At 35.3% G+C, this 16,618-nt stretch overlaps 1 long non-coding RNA gene across 1 annotated transcript; it reads right to left on the minus strand.

The window, feature by feature from the left end:
• Positions 1-9,425: 9,425 nt before the first annotated feature.
• On the minus strand, positions 9,426-15,699 carry LOC129258447 (uncharacterized). Its single transcript, XR_010296661.1, has 5 exons — positions 15,614-15,699; positions 13,062-13,164; positions 12,165-12,299; positions 11,082-11,172; positions 9,426-10,578 (listed from the first exon to the last, which is right to left on the minus strand). It is a non-coding gene; the product is annotated as an uncharacterized LOC129258447 (long non-coding RNA).
• Positions 15,700-16,618: the final 919 nt, after the last annotated feature.

Consider the following 16,618-nt stretch of genomic DNA (forward strand, 5'->3'; position numbering starts at 1 on the left):
ACCTGATGAATAGAGCAAGCAGATCCCTAAGTTCAATCCTATTAATGAATCCTTTGAAAGCTTCCATATCTCTTTCAGGGAAATAGCTAGCAAATAAATAATTGTATTAATTGATGTAGTAAAAATCGCGACAGATAATAATTATTAAAAATATGTAAACAAGAAAAGATGAATAAACAACTGAATACCGGGGGGTGAACGGGGAATGAATGACGTAATCCACCTTAAAGACGCAGCTCTATGAATTCATTTCATATGCAATCACGTCGCGCATTATGCTAATTAGTGACACTATACTTATTTGCATATTTTTACGCTGTGCGCGCAGGCCAATTATGACCACGCCTCCGTTTTGCTGGTGTGCCATGAAGTTGTGGTGTCCGTAGGCTTGTACGCGAAAAATGGGAGCAGTGTGCACTTTTGACCTTCCAAAATTTCCCCATGTCTAACCGGATGCAGAAGCGGAGTTTCACCCCCCTGAAAAATTTGTTGAATAGCCCCATCTGCGTCCAGATTAGAAGTTATAATTTACGTTCCATTTTGTTTTCCATTTTCTAAATCTACAATTCTTTAGATTTGGTTTGGACGGGGGTGTGCGGCTAAAGGTTCAAAACTCACCCCCATATTTACGGGTCATTTTGGCCAAAAAGGTACCCATTATTAAGGATTTATCAAAATGTGACAAGCAAGCAACCAAAAAAAAGCAACCAAAAAAAAAAGGTTGTAACCCAAAATTGGGCTTTTTATCATGGCCCCCGGTCCGCATGTGGCGCCGCCCATCACCACCACCAACACCACCACCACCACTGCCACCATCATCATCACCATCATCATCATCAACATCATCATCGTCATCATCGTCATCATCATCATCGTCATCATCATCATCGACATCATCATCATCGCCATCATCATCATCACCATCATCATCATCGGCATCATCATCACCATCATCATTGTCATCATCATCGCCATCGTCATCATCACCATCGTCATCATCATCATTGTCATCATCATCATCATCGTCATCATTATCACCAGCATCGTCATCATCATCATCAACATCATTATCATCATCGTCATCATCATAGTCATCACCATCATCATCATCACCATCATCATCGTCATCATCACCATCTTTATCATCATCACATTAACTCAATGCTTCATAATGAAGTTGATATTTACAGACTAATTGCTTTGATACCAATGACAAAATTCTCGTTCAATTAGTTATAATTTGCTTCGTCCACTTTCATTTCTTAGAACACTCACTGAAGTCTCAAGCCCTCACTGAATAATATCTTTTTTTATTTTTATTTATTCACAAAAACGTTTGAACATTTGCAAACAAAGTAGTAACACGCATGCTCAAGCCCAATGCAACATGTAAAAAAACATAATGTAAACAATTACGGATTTATGATAATATTAATAACGCAATTCTTGTATAACGCATATCACATTATGTCATAACGTCCCTATGCGCTTCCAAAAGGACTTGGATATTATAACCCTTGCTTTAGCCCCGCAGCCTTTTACAGCGCAGTGGCATTTCAAGGAATAAATTCCTGCCAGGTACCCATTCATCTCACCTGGGTTGAGTGCGGCACAATGTGGATGAATTTCTTGCTGAAGGAAAATACGCTATGGCTGGGATTCGAACCCACGACCCTCTGTTCAAAGTCAGAAGACTAATCCACTGGGCCCCAACTACTACTACTATACTATTACTACTACTACTACTACTACTACTACTACTACCAGTGGCGTACCATGGTTTACGGCATGGGGGGCACCAGCAAAAATTTTGAGTCACTCAGTGAGCGCGCGAAGCGCGCTCAGTTGCAACGTATACTGACCTAATATACTTTTTAAGGACAATTAAACGGATATGTATCTCACTGATCAAATAATGCGAGCGCGAAGCGCGAGCTTAAAATTTTTGATATTCAGACCTAAAAAGGGACATTATAAGCCAATTTTGTTATGATACGTACCTGTCTTGCTAAACAAATAACGCTAGCGCGAAGCGCGAGTTGAAATTTTTGTATATTTTGACCCCTAACAGGCATATTTTAAGGACCGTATTTTTAAGGAATCCATTAAGAGTACATATCTCACCATAGTAATCTAATCGAGTGCCAAGCGCTTGCTGATTTTGTTAGAATTACGTCTAAACACATGAATTACTTTTTGTAGTCATTGTAATCATGATTATCATACGCATCTCACAAATCAAATATTGCGAGTGCGAAGCGCAAGCTGAAAATTTTGGAAATTCAGACCTGAAGAGGGAATTTTTGTAGGAATTCACTAAGATCATACGTATTTCACAAACCAAATTATGCGAGCGCGAGCTGAAAATTTTCGATATTCAGATCAGAAAAAGGAACATTTTAAGGACTGATTTTAGGAATTCATGAAGATCAGATATATCTCACCAATCCACTATTGCGAACGTAAGCACGGATAAGAAATGTTTTATATGATGACCTTAGAATGTGGCAATCGCTTTAAGTTGTCATGAAAAAGAAGTATATGTCACTACATAAAACAATAATAACTCGAAGTGCGAGGAAATATATTTGGTGTATATTGACTTGAAAACGGAAGGTTTTAGCACAACAGGATTATATATCTCGCTAAACAGACAATACGAGCACCAGGAACAATGAAGACATAGGCCCTGAGCAAATTATGTTTCATAAAGATATGAAAAAAAAAATTCTTATGTAATATAACAATACAAAGTTATAATAAAATATAAAATTATAATGAACAATAATTTTTTCTTTCCCACTACGTTTCTCTTCCTTTCTCCCACTTTTTCTCCTTTTCCCCGTATTTTTTTGGTTAGCCGATTGGGGGGGGCACGTGCCCCCATGCCCCCGTAGTTACGCCACTGACTCCTACTACTACTCCTACTACTCTTACTACTCCTACTAGTACTGCTACTACTGCTACTACTACTACTACTACTACTAATACTACTACTGCTACTACTGCTACTACTGCTACTACTACTACTACTACTACTACTACTCCTACTACTCTTACTACTCCTACTACTACCACTGCTACTACTACTCCTACTACTCTTATACTACTCCTACTACTACTACTACTACTACTACTACTACTACTACTACTACTACTACTACTACTACTACTACTACTACTACCGCTACTTCTACTACTACTACTACTACTACTCCTACTACTACTCCTACTACTACTCCTACTACTACTGCTACTACTACTACTACTACTACTGCTACTTCTGCTACTACTACTACTACTACTACTACTACTACTACTACTACTACTACTACTACTACTACTACTTCTACTCCTACTACTCTTACTACTCCTACTAGTACTGCTACAACTGCTACTACTACTACTACTACTACTACTACTAATACTACTACTGCTACTACTGCTACTACTGCTACTACTGCTACTACTACTACTACTACTCCTACTACTCTTACTACTCCTACTACTACCACTGCTACTACTACTCCTACTACTCTTATACTACTCCTACTACTACTACTACTACTACTACTACTACTACTACTACTACTACCGCTACTTCTACTACTACTACTACTACTACTCCTACTACTACTCCTACTACTTCTCCTACTACTACTGCTACTACTACTACTACTACTACTGCTACTTCTGCTACTACTACTACTACTACTACTACTACTACTACTACTACTACTACTACTACTTCTACTCCTACTACTCTTACTACTACTACTACTACTACTACTACTACTACTACTCCTACTACTCCTACTAGTACTGCTACTACTACTACTGCTACTACTACTACTACTACTGCTACTACTACTACTACTACTACTACTACTACTACTACTACTACTACTACTACTCCTACTAGTACTGCTACTACTACTACTACTACTACTACTACTACTACTACTACTACTACTCCTACTACTACTCCTACTACTACTACTACTACTACTCCTACTACTACTCCTACTACTTCTACTACTACTACTACTACTACTACTACTACTACTACTACTCCTACTACTTCTCCTACTACTACTGCTACTACTACTACTACTACTACTGCTACTTCTGCTACTACTACTACTACTACTACTACTACTACTACTACTACTACTACTACTACTTCTACTCCTACTACTCTTACTACTACTACTACTACTACTACTACTACTACTCCTACTACTCCTACTAGTACTGCTACTACTACTACTGCTACTACTACTACTACTACTGCTACTACTACTACTACTACTACTACTACTACTACTACTTCTACTCCTACTACTCTTACTACTCCTACTAGTACTGCTACAACTGCTACTACTACTACTACTACTACTACTACTAATACTACTACTGCTACTACTGCTACTACTGCTACTACTGCTACTACTACTACTACTACTCCTACTACTCTTACTACTCCTACTACTACCACTGCTACTACTACTCCTACTACTCTTATACTACTCCTACTACTACTACTACTACTACTACTACTACTACTACTACTACTACTACTACTACTACTACTACTACTACTACTACTACCGCTACTTCTACTACTACTACTACTCCTACTCCTACTACTACTCCTACTACTTCTCCTACTACTACTGCTACTACTACTACTACTACTACTGCTACTTCTGCTACTACTACTACTACTACTACTACTACTACTACTACTACTACTACTTCTACTCCTACTACTCTTACTACTACTACTACTACTACTACTACTACTACTCCTACTACTCCTACTAGTACTGCTACTACTACTACTGCTACTACTACTACTACTACTGCTACTACTACTACTACTACTACTACTACTACTACTACTACTACTACTACTCCTACTAGTACTGCTACTACTACTACTACTACTACTACTACTACTACTACTACTACTACTACTCCTACTACTACTCCTACTACTACTACTACTACTACTACTCCTACTACTACTCCTACTACTTCTACTACTACTACTACTACTACTACTACTACTACTACTACTCCAACTACTACTACTACTCCTACTACTACTAATTATTATTTTTATTATTATCATTATTTTTATAATTATTATTATTACTATTATTATCATTATTATTATTAGTAGTAATATTATTAGTATTATTATTATTATTATTATACGTGATGTGGGCGGGAAACTAATTAACGATTACATATCAACAAATCTATTCACAGAGAAACAAAAACCATTATGTACCAAGATTATATATTCCCTATTTCAATGCAGGATCCTAACAGAGTAAAAGAATATATAAGATGCTATGCTATTTCGTTAAAGTATACTTAAGCGAAATAGGTTGTTTTTGTTTCAAAGCTTCATGTTTTTGTATAAGAAAATGGTTGCAACGATTATTTCATTTTTTGGTAATCGAACGGTTTCGATAATAATAACAAATGGTATGATAAATAGCTTTATTAGGGATTGAGGTCATCTTTCAATTGTAACAATATTTTTCTGTATAGGGACTAAGCAATATTTCAATATATGAAGAGCTTGATTCCAAAAGGAGCTAAATCCGCTTTTGACCAAAATCGATTTTTGATACAAATGTGTATCTTATACGTGGGAATCAAATACAACATATCGCATTTGAAAAAAATGAAAGGCTGGTAAAAATTGATTGCAAATTTGAGTTTTGTTCCAAAAGGAGTTAAATCCAAAACAGTTTTGTTCCAAAAGGAGCTAAATCCACTATGCGGTTCTTTAAAATTTGTTATTTTTCCTATTTTAGATAAAGTTATGCATTTAATTTTGTAGGTACATGTTGTGGATACAAATTCACACCATCAGTGCAAATTTTGCTGAAAATATCTGAATTTTACAATTTTTATGAATTTTTTGGATTTAGCTCCTTTTGGAACTAGATATCGAAAAGTCACCGTCCTTAGAAAAGATGACACAATTTTTTTTTTTTCTTTTTGTAATTTTCGATGGATAAACATCAGAAAAGATGTGAAATGTGCTCTGCTAGCCATATCTATGTGTTTTGTGTTCAATTTTCAATATCAAACGTGTCTAAATTTGCAAAAATTGACATTTTACAAGGGTTTTGTTCTAAAAGGAGCTAAATCCATGAAAAATAAAATTTCTAAAATTCTTAAAAAATTGATAATGAATGCTAGATTCTTGAAATCCTGATTTTTAAGATGGTAGTACTATCATCTATATAAAAATAAAACAGCATTGGCTAAGGGAAAGTGGTGAGTTGAAAAAAAACCTTGATTTACAGAAAATACCCAAAGTGGATTTAGCTCCTTTTGGAACAAAACTCTTCATATTGTCAGGGACAATAACTAATTGTCCCTGATTAATTGACGCGACATAAGTATACATGTACATGGTTTACAGTGTATTTTTTATCTTGTTTTTTTACGGTTGTATTAATTTGTAATCAATGTGAAACCTCATTAAAGGGAAAACAAGAAATACGGGCCCCAATTCGCTTAGCACGCGTTGCATTTTTTTGTTTACTTTTTGTTCTTAGATTGTTCTTTGGGCCTGATGTTGCCATCATAAAATGATGAAAAGTGGCCCATGACTGCCACGTAATAAACTATAATTAAATTAAAAGTGCAAGGTTTTACATCAAGCTAATTAAATATGTATTAACACTACTTTTTTATCTGCCCATGTTGGGAGCTAAAGGAAATGTGTTGGCGGGAAGTGAATTGTGTCTAAAGTATCTCTTGCTGGAGTGCTCCCCAGGGAGTGAAAAACGATCATCCTACATTGGCCCCGTTGCATAAAACTTTTGCCGGAGTTTTTTACGGCAAAAAATCAGGAAACTACGGCAAAAAAAAAATTGCCGGAGTTTTCCATTGCATAAAACTTTGCCGGAGTTTTTTACGGCAAAACTTTAAAAAAACTCCGGCAAATCAAGTGGGTTTTTGCCGTAGCTCCTGTACCAACGGCAAAGTCCTAAAAACTCCGGCAAAACTATTTCAAGGCAGCTGCTCAGGATCTGTCCCAAGTACCATATACAGTATTCACCTGTCTACGGCTTCAAGAATAATTAGAAGGGTGACATAAGCCTTGTATAGGCTACGCAATAAGGTAATTACAGAAAATTTCATATAACTTAGTAAAAATAGGGCCTAGGAAGATCTAGATTTTAAGTGAAGTGGGGGGAATAATAGTTGGTGGTTTAATTTTTTTAAATTTATCAACCCTGTGACAGCTCAATAATAAAAATCTTCTAAGATAGAATCTAGTTCTAGTTTAAGTAAATCTATATGATTATAGTGTTTTTGAAAAGTTATGCTGTGAATAGAGCGATGCAGTTGGACTAAACACTTTAAATTACTCAAAACATAAGGCTTTAAAGTTGAACTTGAACTTAGGCAGTCTGCTCTTTTTCTTTGCTACCGTGACCTTTATCGCCAGAGCCTCCGGATGGCGAGTTGGCCGCTGGTTCAACCTCTATGCAATATGCAACGATGTGTTGTTGGAGTACCTCCTAAGCCGCCTCAATTTTTGCTGTTTTATACCATTTAACCATCTTTGTAAATCCAAATATGTACAAGTTCTATGAGACATACCAAGAAATACTACCCTAAATCAACTGAAATACTCAGAAGTATGAGCTAACTTTATTTTAACGATTGAACAGACTTGTACTGCAAGTTCAATTTTACGAGGAAAACTTGAATAGCAGTCGATAAGGCCTAGTCCCACACTTGCAAAAATAAGTTGGAACTTCAAAGTAAGATTAGGACGCGCTCATTGGACATCTTAATTTCTCACCTTTGCCAGTCTCATTTTTCTTTAACAGGTCATAAAAACTGGGTGATGATTGAGAAGGAGGAGCATGCCGGAGGAGGTCTATCTTTCACTCAAAACAGACAGACCTAACTTATATTTTTCTTTCCCGTCGCTCGGCTTGCTCCAGTCCAAGACAGACGACGATCGAGCACGTAAACAAAGAAAAGGGGAAATGAAATATCCGACTGATATATTTATCCAAACTTACACTATATAATACAGTGACCCGAAATTTGTGTGGATTCCTTTTTAATTTCACACTTGTGTCTACATGTATATGATAGAAGGCTGGGAACAAAATGTAATAAAGTAAGAAAAACTAGCCATCATCGAAAGTTACTATACGGGGACAACTGAGAGATGTTTTATTTTTTCTTTGTGGTTGCTTTATAAAACCCAGGAATAAAACTCAATTAATGATAACCTCCATGATGGAATGAAACTGTCCCCGAACATCTAACATACAATAAGAGAGAGAGAAAGAGAGATAGCAAGAGGGGGATTATTCTGGAAGAGGGGGGGGGGGGAGTAAACAGCCTAGGTCTACACATTGTATTTACATTGGATGAAAGTATGTATATCCAAATTATTTGACAAGGAACAAATAATTAAATTCATCAATTCAATCACACCACCCCCTCCTCAATGCCATTATTCAAAACATTATAATATTGTTAGAAAAAGTGGAGGAAAACATTTTGTATCACATTTGTCCATAATATTTCAAAAAGGTTCTTTTTTGTTGTTGTTGCTTTCTTGGCAATGTTAAAAATATTTCCAAAATATCCAAATTAGCAATTTCATTAAACATAGATCCATAGTGTTGAAGGTGTGGCAATTATATGGGTGGGGGGGGGGGGGGGGGGGGCGAACAAGACTTGATGTTTTTCTTGGTAATATTTTATGTAACAATCAAGAATATTTTCCTTTATGGGCCAAGAGGGATGGTGCAATTGTATTTTTATAGTCGGAGGCCAACCTAAAGGTTAAATCATTTTATTTCTACTGTCAATTAAAATATCAGTCACACAAATCAGACATCTCTTTCTTAATAATTCTCCTTTCTTTCTTTTTCTTCCTCTTCTCTCTCCCTTTCTCTTTAAACAATTTAATTTTGAATTATATATTTAAAATAATTTAATTTGCAATTGAGAATGGGGAACACTTATCACTTATTAAGAACAGTTTTCTTCTCTCAATTAAATTACGGTCACACTACTCGGATGTCTCTTTCTTAATACTTTCTTTTTTCTATCTTTTCTCTCGCAATTTGTCCTCTTTTAAACAATTTGTTTCTCATAGAATTATACATTTAAAACAATTTTATTTGCAAGCGAGAATAGGGAAAAACTTATCACTTATTAAGAACAGTTTTCTTTTTTCAATTAAATTACAGTCACGCAACTCAGAGGTCTCTTTCTTAATACTTTCTTTCTTTTTCTATCTCTTCTCTCGCAATTTATCCTCTTTTAAACAATTCATTTCTCATTAAATTATACATTTAAAATAATTTTATTCGCAATCACTTATTAAGAACAGTCAGAGTGACAGTCAAAAGAACTTGTTATGAACCATTATAATACTTTTAATTTAATGGAAAATAATTTTTATCAAGTCATATTTTAATTTCAATGCTAACAGTATCCCATACCCTTATATGCGTATTGAAAGATGTGATTGAATGTTGACAAGGTCCCTTTTCTTTTAAATCAACATAACAGTACCATTGGAAAACGTTTTGCAGATGGCTTAAGATTGGAACTATGGCTAATGACACCAGTGTGAGATCCACAAACAATGCTGACAGATCATATAACAGACTTGCAATATGAACATGTATAAATAAACTTTAAAACTGTTCTTGCACAGGGATTCCCATCAAGATTTCAGAACCTAAATTTTTATGTTGCATTGCAAGGCATTTGTTCAAATTCTACCGCAGTATTGAATGAATAACATTATCTTCTATCTACTGAGATGAGAATAAAGTTCAAGTTTAACTTTCTCAATCCTGAAGAATGTAGTCTTTGTCACTTTTTGTTCAAAATTATGAGGCAATGACATCAACAACTTATGCCTAGGTCACATTCGCCAGCCGGTGGCATTATGGCGAGTCGAAATCAACCATTTTACTCATCCTTGTACCAGCTTCATGTAGGTGGTTCGTATAGTAATACATAAAACGACTGATTTCGACTTGCCGAAAGGCCACCAAATGTGACCAAGGTATAACTCATTTTCATATTACTTGCTAAAATATATGCTTTTGGAAATTTCCAAAGTTCAAGGTGATTTACTTCATTTTCTAAAAACAATATTCAACAGGTTTCCAGTTTAAAAAAAATGGAGAGGAAGTTGCATTGTTCAATGTTACTACTGATTTCCATTAACAAACTGCTGCAAACAATTGTGGATAATTACAAAAATCAACATGGATGATTTTAAATGTTTGCAGCATAGCTTGCTGTATTCTGAGCGTCTCCTGCTGAATTTGCTGCAGATCCATGCTCCTGGTAATTGGTGTGCTGGTCATAACAGGAAGAGCACCTTCTCTTCTCTTATGCTGGGTGTCATCTTGGCGTCCTACACAATCAACTAGACCCAATCTACCCTGGATGTCAATGGTGCCCCGGGAACAGCTTGAGGCTCCGCCTCAACCTCCTTTTCCTCCTCTGGCTTCCCCATGTCCAGAAGCAGGCTGCCTTATGTGAAAGCTGCACATCAAGAAAATAATTTTTTACTTAACTTTAATTACATCTTCAACCATTCCGCATTGATTTTTTTTTTAATTGACTTACTATGATTCAACATTTTTATTTCATTTTGGAAATCTTAAATCATTTACCAACTCTGAACGAAAATCCCTCAATCTGGCAATAGTAGTTGAAGCTACTTACTATTCCTTGCTGAAATTTTCATGAGGAAAGAAAAACTATCCCCTTTAAAATTCAGATTTAATTAATTCAAAATGAATGATAGGAATTCTATGAGTTAGGGATAATTATTCTAGGTTTTAAAAAATCTGAATTTTTCATTGTAAACCAGTTTACCTATTTCTATAGGGAGAACCATCTTGTACAAATTTCAATCGAAATTATGCTCATTATTTGAGAAAATTAATGAAAGAATATAGCAAAATTAATACAATGATCCTTAGGTATATATATTTTCAACTTTGTTATGCATTTGTGTGATAAATATTTTATGTAAAACTAACCAGTTGCTCAGATGGACCCAATGCTTGGCCTTGTCCCTCATGGCTGCCAGCACAATCTCCATCTTTGGCTTCACTTTACCAAACTGTCCACCTAAAGATTTAACAAAGTGCAGTAATGCCACAATTATAAATGTTCTCAATGCAAACAGGGATCACAGCAGAAGGATCTTAAAAAAACTATGAAGGGTGATTTTGACTCGCCTCACCCCAGGCGCAGATCCAGGTATTTCCAAAAGGAGGGGCACTTTTGTCCAGAAAATGTTGACAACCCCCCCAAAAAAAAGGTCATCACTTGCATACATACACGGTACTTTCAACAATTTGATCTGCGCCTACCTCCCCCCCCCCCCACAAACACAGGGGATCTAGGCCAAAGAAGAATCTGTCAATAACAAATTTTGAAGTCACTACACACAGAACTGTTCAGTTATGAAGTTTTCCACAAATGCAACAATTTAATTACTGTATGACTGAAATAGACAAAGAAAAATACTTGTTTTTTTTAATTAGTATTTAGCCGTGACACCAATCCATCCTTAACCCGTTGAGGATCATGGGGGTACATTTGTAAGTTTCGAAATTTATGCATCCGCCATTGCGACATCAAAAGATAAAAATATTAAACACACAAATTTGCCAACGATCTCTGGTGAATTTTTACATTTTACCTAACCTGATCATTGTCACTCCCAAATATATATTTGCCAAGTTGAAGTTGAACCATCAAAGGGTTCTTTATTTATCACAGGAACGATGTATATTCAGGTGAACAAGGCATGCCACCTTTGACCTTGATACCCTCAAAATAATTAAAGTATAATCAATCCTACATGCATTCTTGGACAAAGTTTGAAATCAAACAGTTCTTTACTTATCAGAATAATTTAAGAAAGACAGGATGGCCAGACAACCCCAAAACCTGTCTTCGGACCCACCTTCGATGGGTGGATGTAAAAAAATTCTAGATATTTTGGATTAGTTGCATGACAATTACAACAAAATAAAATTTAAGAGATAGTGATCTTTAATTCTTCTTGATGCATATAAAATATATTCTTAACTCTTATAAATAAAAATACATACCAGTCTTTGTCTGATTCCTAGCATAATCATTCACTCTTTTGTTAGATCACTCCAAGACCGCCTCAGGTTGGAGGCAGTCCGACCTGGGCAGCCAATAGCATCTCCACACAGGCTCTCTGTCTGGTTGCTGCAAACCTTTATTTAAAATGCAAACACAAACAAATCATAAAATAGGTATATGCTATATATTAATTGAAAAGACACTCTGCACTTTGTCAAGAATGTCTAAATTTATTTGACAAAAATCTCATTTCATGGCATATAATTAATATTATTTATCTACTTTGTAAGTTATCAAAATTTAAAATTGCAATCTATTAATGTAACTAGAGTTCAAATCAGGAATTTATAAGAAAGATGTGTTGTACTCTTTCAGTTTTATTCCATGAAAATCTAAATCAAAACTTGTAATTGTAAGAAAATAAGATTTCATCATTTCCAATGGACATATCAAAGAAAAAAAAATCAAAATCAATAATAATTTTCAAAGAATTGCAAGAGGTAATTAAATGAACTCAACTATTATTGATTCAGGTCTACACAATCACTAGCATAGCCAGGTGAGATTAGGTACATTTTTTTTTTTTTTTTTTTTTTGGGGGGGGGGGTTGTATAAATTTAATAATCAACATGAGGATTCTTACTCATTTCAAATATGCCTGAAACAATTTTTTTCTTTCTATTCAAGAAGACGAAACCTTTTTAAAAAATTGTATTTTATAACTACTTTATATTCGACATTATCAGGCAGTAATGACTTCTTCTTCATAAATATTTTTTTCACTTTGAGAAACTTTGCATCGAGATTACCAACATAAAATATAAGCCTGTCTATAAATACTTAAAATGGTAGCAATTAGAATTTTGGCTAATTTGAAATTAAGCTGTATATCTTACCCTTTTACATGGTGATTGCTAACCAACAGCCTTGTGTGGTTTCTTCTCAAAAAGTCACACATGCACTTGAGTTGCTCCAGTGTATATACCTCAACTATTTAAGCTGTTAGATATTGAATGAGAAAATAAATATTCCTATTAGAGAGTCACAAATTAAGACTAGATAAAGTCACACAAATATTTGCATTGAGATTACTTTCAGTTCAGTATAAATTATCAAATGAATATATACTAATATGTTTGTGCCGGTGAATTAAACCATTACTAGGATAGGACATTTTGATGGTTGATTCCAATTGTTGGACTTATTACAGTGATTCAAACTTAACAGAAAAAAATTAGCTCAGTACAAACTGGAAAAAAATATTTGGATTGATCATTGAAATTCCCTTTCAGATGATAAATAACCTAAAGGGATTTGTTCATTTCTTCAACATAATTTAGATATGCAAATTTATATGAACTTAGAATATCCAAATTCCAAAACTGCAATTTTTTAATCATTTTTTATTTTCTATCTTAAACAAATAATCAATGATGTTATATGCAATTGAGACCAAAATCAAAATTCTAGCCCCTTAAAAAACATAGTAATGCATGTTAAATACTAACAATACAACAATCCCATAGTCTCCATTCAGCCACAAAATAACATTATATATATGATTTGTTTCTCTGCAAGAATTTTTTTATGAAGGATTTTCAAGATTTTTACTTTAGTGGTCATCAGATCATTAATTTCAATTAATTGAAATAAATTGCAGAGTGTTGGATTATAACAAGCGTTAAATTGAGACCAATTTTTAATCTCTAGCCACTGTATAGATTCACGTTCACTGGCGTACATTTTTATTTGGGGGGGGGGAGAGACTATGGACCCTCTAAAATTTTCAAAAACAAAATAAAGGGGATAACAAAAATTTCGATTTTTTTATTATTTTTATTTTTGTATTTAAAAAAAATGTAAAAATTTTGGATTGCTCAGTTTTTATTAAAAAGATTTGCCCCCTACGCCATTGTCAGTGTCAGGCCCCCTCAAAATTTTTGGCACATTACGCTAAGTACTGTTCATGATCATGATGTCGCAATTTCATGTGGGGTCACCTATAGCAGATCCAGGGAAAGGGGGTCAATTGGTACGACTGCCTCCCCCCCTATTTTATTTCAAATTTTTAAGGGAGAAATTTAAAGCCACCATTCAGAGTTGTCAAAATTTTTGGATCGCAGCACTGCACTGTAGCTGTAGGCCCGGCCCTAGTGCCAATTCGCGCCCTGTAGTACTGTACTAAGTAAAGACACAGGCTCTAGATCTGCACCTGGTAAAAGAGAGTCTATGCGCCAACCGTTAATCTAGCTCTAGCTCTACTACAGCTACGCACCTTTTTTAAGGGCCTACGTAATAATAGAACATGTACCTCACTCAGCCTTAGACCAAAAGCTTCGGTCTCTGTTATGTTGGTTGTTCAGCTGAACTCTGTTGGCTTCACTCACCAAATACAGAGACCGAAGTTCTAGCGCGATCTGTACAGGGGACTCAATGGCCATATGTTTATGTGTATTAAGTTCGGATAAAACAGGGCAGTGAAGTTGCGCGACAGCCGAGGTAAGTCACTGTTTTTGTTCCTTTTAACTTGATTTTCCCCGTTTTTGGCAATTAATGCCAAGAGGGAATATTAATTTGCATTTCAGTCGCATTAATTTTCAAAAGTTTGATTCATTAAAGACAAAAATTGAAGAGCCCCGACGGGGGGATTTTGCATTGTAAGTCCCATACTGGTGGCTGCACGATAGCGAGCCGTCTGTGTATGAGGAGAAATTTAAAAAAATAAAAAATGTTAAAAAACTCCTCGAAACAGACGGCTGCCAGCTGTCTAACTCAGCCTCAGCTCAGGCAGGGCTTCACGGTGGAGCCCTAAAACTGACGTACTGACTGAAGTCTCAACTTCTTCAGAAAAAGTTAACTTAGATCAAGAATGTTGATTCTATGCCTAAAGTTAGATCTGAAAATTCGATCTAACTGTTGTTGTAGGTCTAGAATCTAACCAACTTCAATTCAACTTGTCTGACTTGGTAACGACCGACAGTGGTGGTCCAAAGTTTGCAACTTTGGCTTTGCATTCAATTCAAGTCTAACATAACAATTAACATGAAAAATTTATTTGAACAACATGAAATTTTCATTTACTGATACTAATCATAATGTAGAATGTGTGATCATAGCAAGAGAAATACGATAAATCGATAAATAAGCTTTCCAAACGTGTCGATGCAGTTGGTGGTTTCAGCTGTTGGCGCACCAAGTGCGACCAGCGCGGTCACATCACCATGCCGAAGCTCCGGCGGCAATAGACATGGCCGAGACGCAGACCCCGCAGGCGCTTGCGACACAAAAATGGAACGATTCAAACGTGTAAAAAAATCGTGAATCTCACTTTCACGGTGCGAGCACGGATTCAAAACAATACACAGATATTTTTGCAATTAATTAATCGACTTATAATGATAAAAATAGCAAATATCAACACATTTCATTTAAAAAATATCAAGCTTACCGTTCTATGGAGTCTCCATGATTTTTTCAGCAGCCGCAGATACCGATCGCGATATCGGCTGATATCGGCGTTCATCCTCGTTCAAGTTTATTCAGTCTTAAAAAACTCTGGCAACTTAAAAAACTCTGGCAAAAGTTTGCCAGAGTTTTTTTGCCATGAAATTTTGACCGAATTTGAAACTCTGGCAAAAAACTAAGGTTTTTGCCATAGAAAAACTATGGCAAAAATAAGTCTGGCAAAAGTTTTATGCAACGGGGCCCTGGTGTGCGCGCATGCATGCAAAACCCGAAGGCCGGGGTAAAAATAAATTTGTAAAACGCTCAGAGACGTCGTTTTGATTTACGAAATGCTAAACAAAAACCGAATATCATTACTATTTATTTGTGATACTTGCGTTGTTTTTACAGTGAAGGCATTCCTTGTTGTTTTAGAATTTCAATCATTATTTCAATAAGTTAAGGGGATACCCATTCATCTTTTTATATATTCCTTTGAATATTCAATTATTTGTATGCCTGCAAAGAATACACAATAAATAAGTGTTTGGTACCGCAAAATCGTAAAATAACCTTAAAAACGGACATACTGAAGCTTTTCGACATGCATCGGAGTAAAATCGCATAAATGACTAGAACGCTATTATATTGTTTTGCTCAGATAGCGCACTTGTCATTCATGCGATGAGTGCATGTCGAAAGGCTACTTTACGATTACAAAATACCTAGATGTCATGGACCTGTATTTTTTTTAATACTCCGAAAGGGCTCCAATGAATGAAGGTCATATTCAAGAAGAAAAAAAAGAGAGAAGTATAATTATTTATCTCAATACATAATTCAAAAGTAATTAAGGCATCGTGTAATCCTTAGAGGTATACAAATAATTTTATTCTTAAAGGAATATTAAACACATTATGAATATATTTCCTTGACTTATTGAAATAGTGGGTTCCATGACATTTGCTCCGGCGACAATTGCTCAGATGAAAAGTCTACACGTTAAGTC

The sequence above is a fragment of the Lytechinus pictus genome, unplaced genomic scaffold, assembly GCF_037042905.1.
Source record: "Lytechinus pictus isolate F3 Inbred unplaced genomic scaffold, Lp3.0 scaffold_19, whole genome shotgun sequence".
Lineage (NCBI taxonomy): Eukaryota > Metazoa > Echinodermata > Echinoidea > Temnopleuroida > Toxopneustidae > Lytechinus > Lytechinus pictus.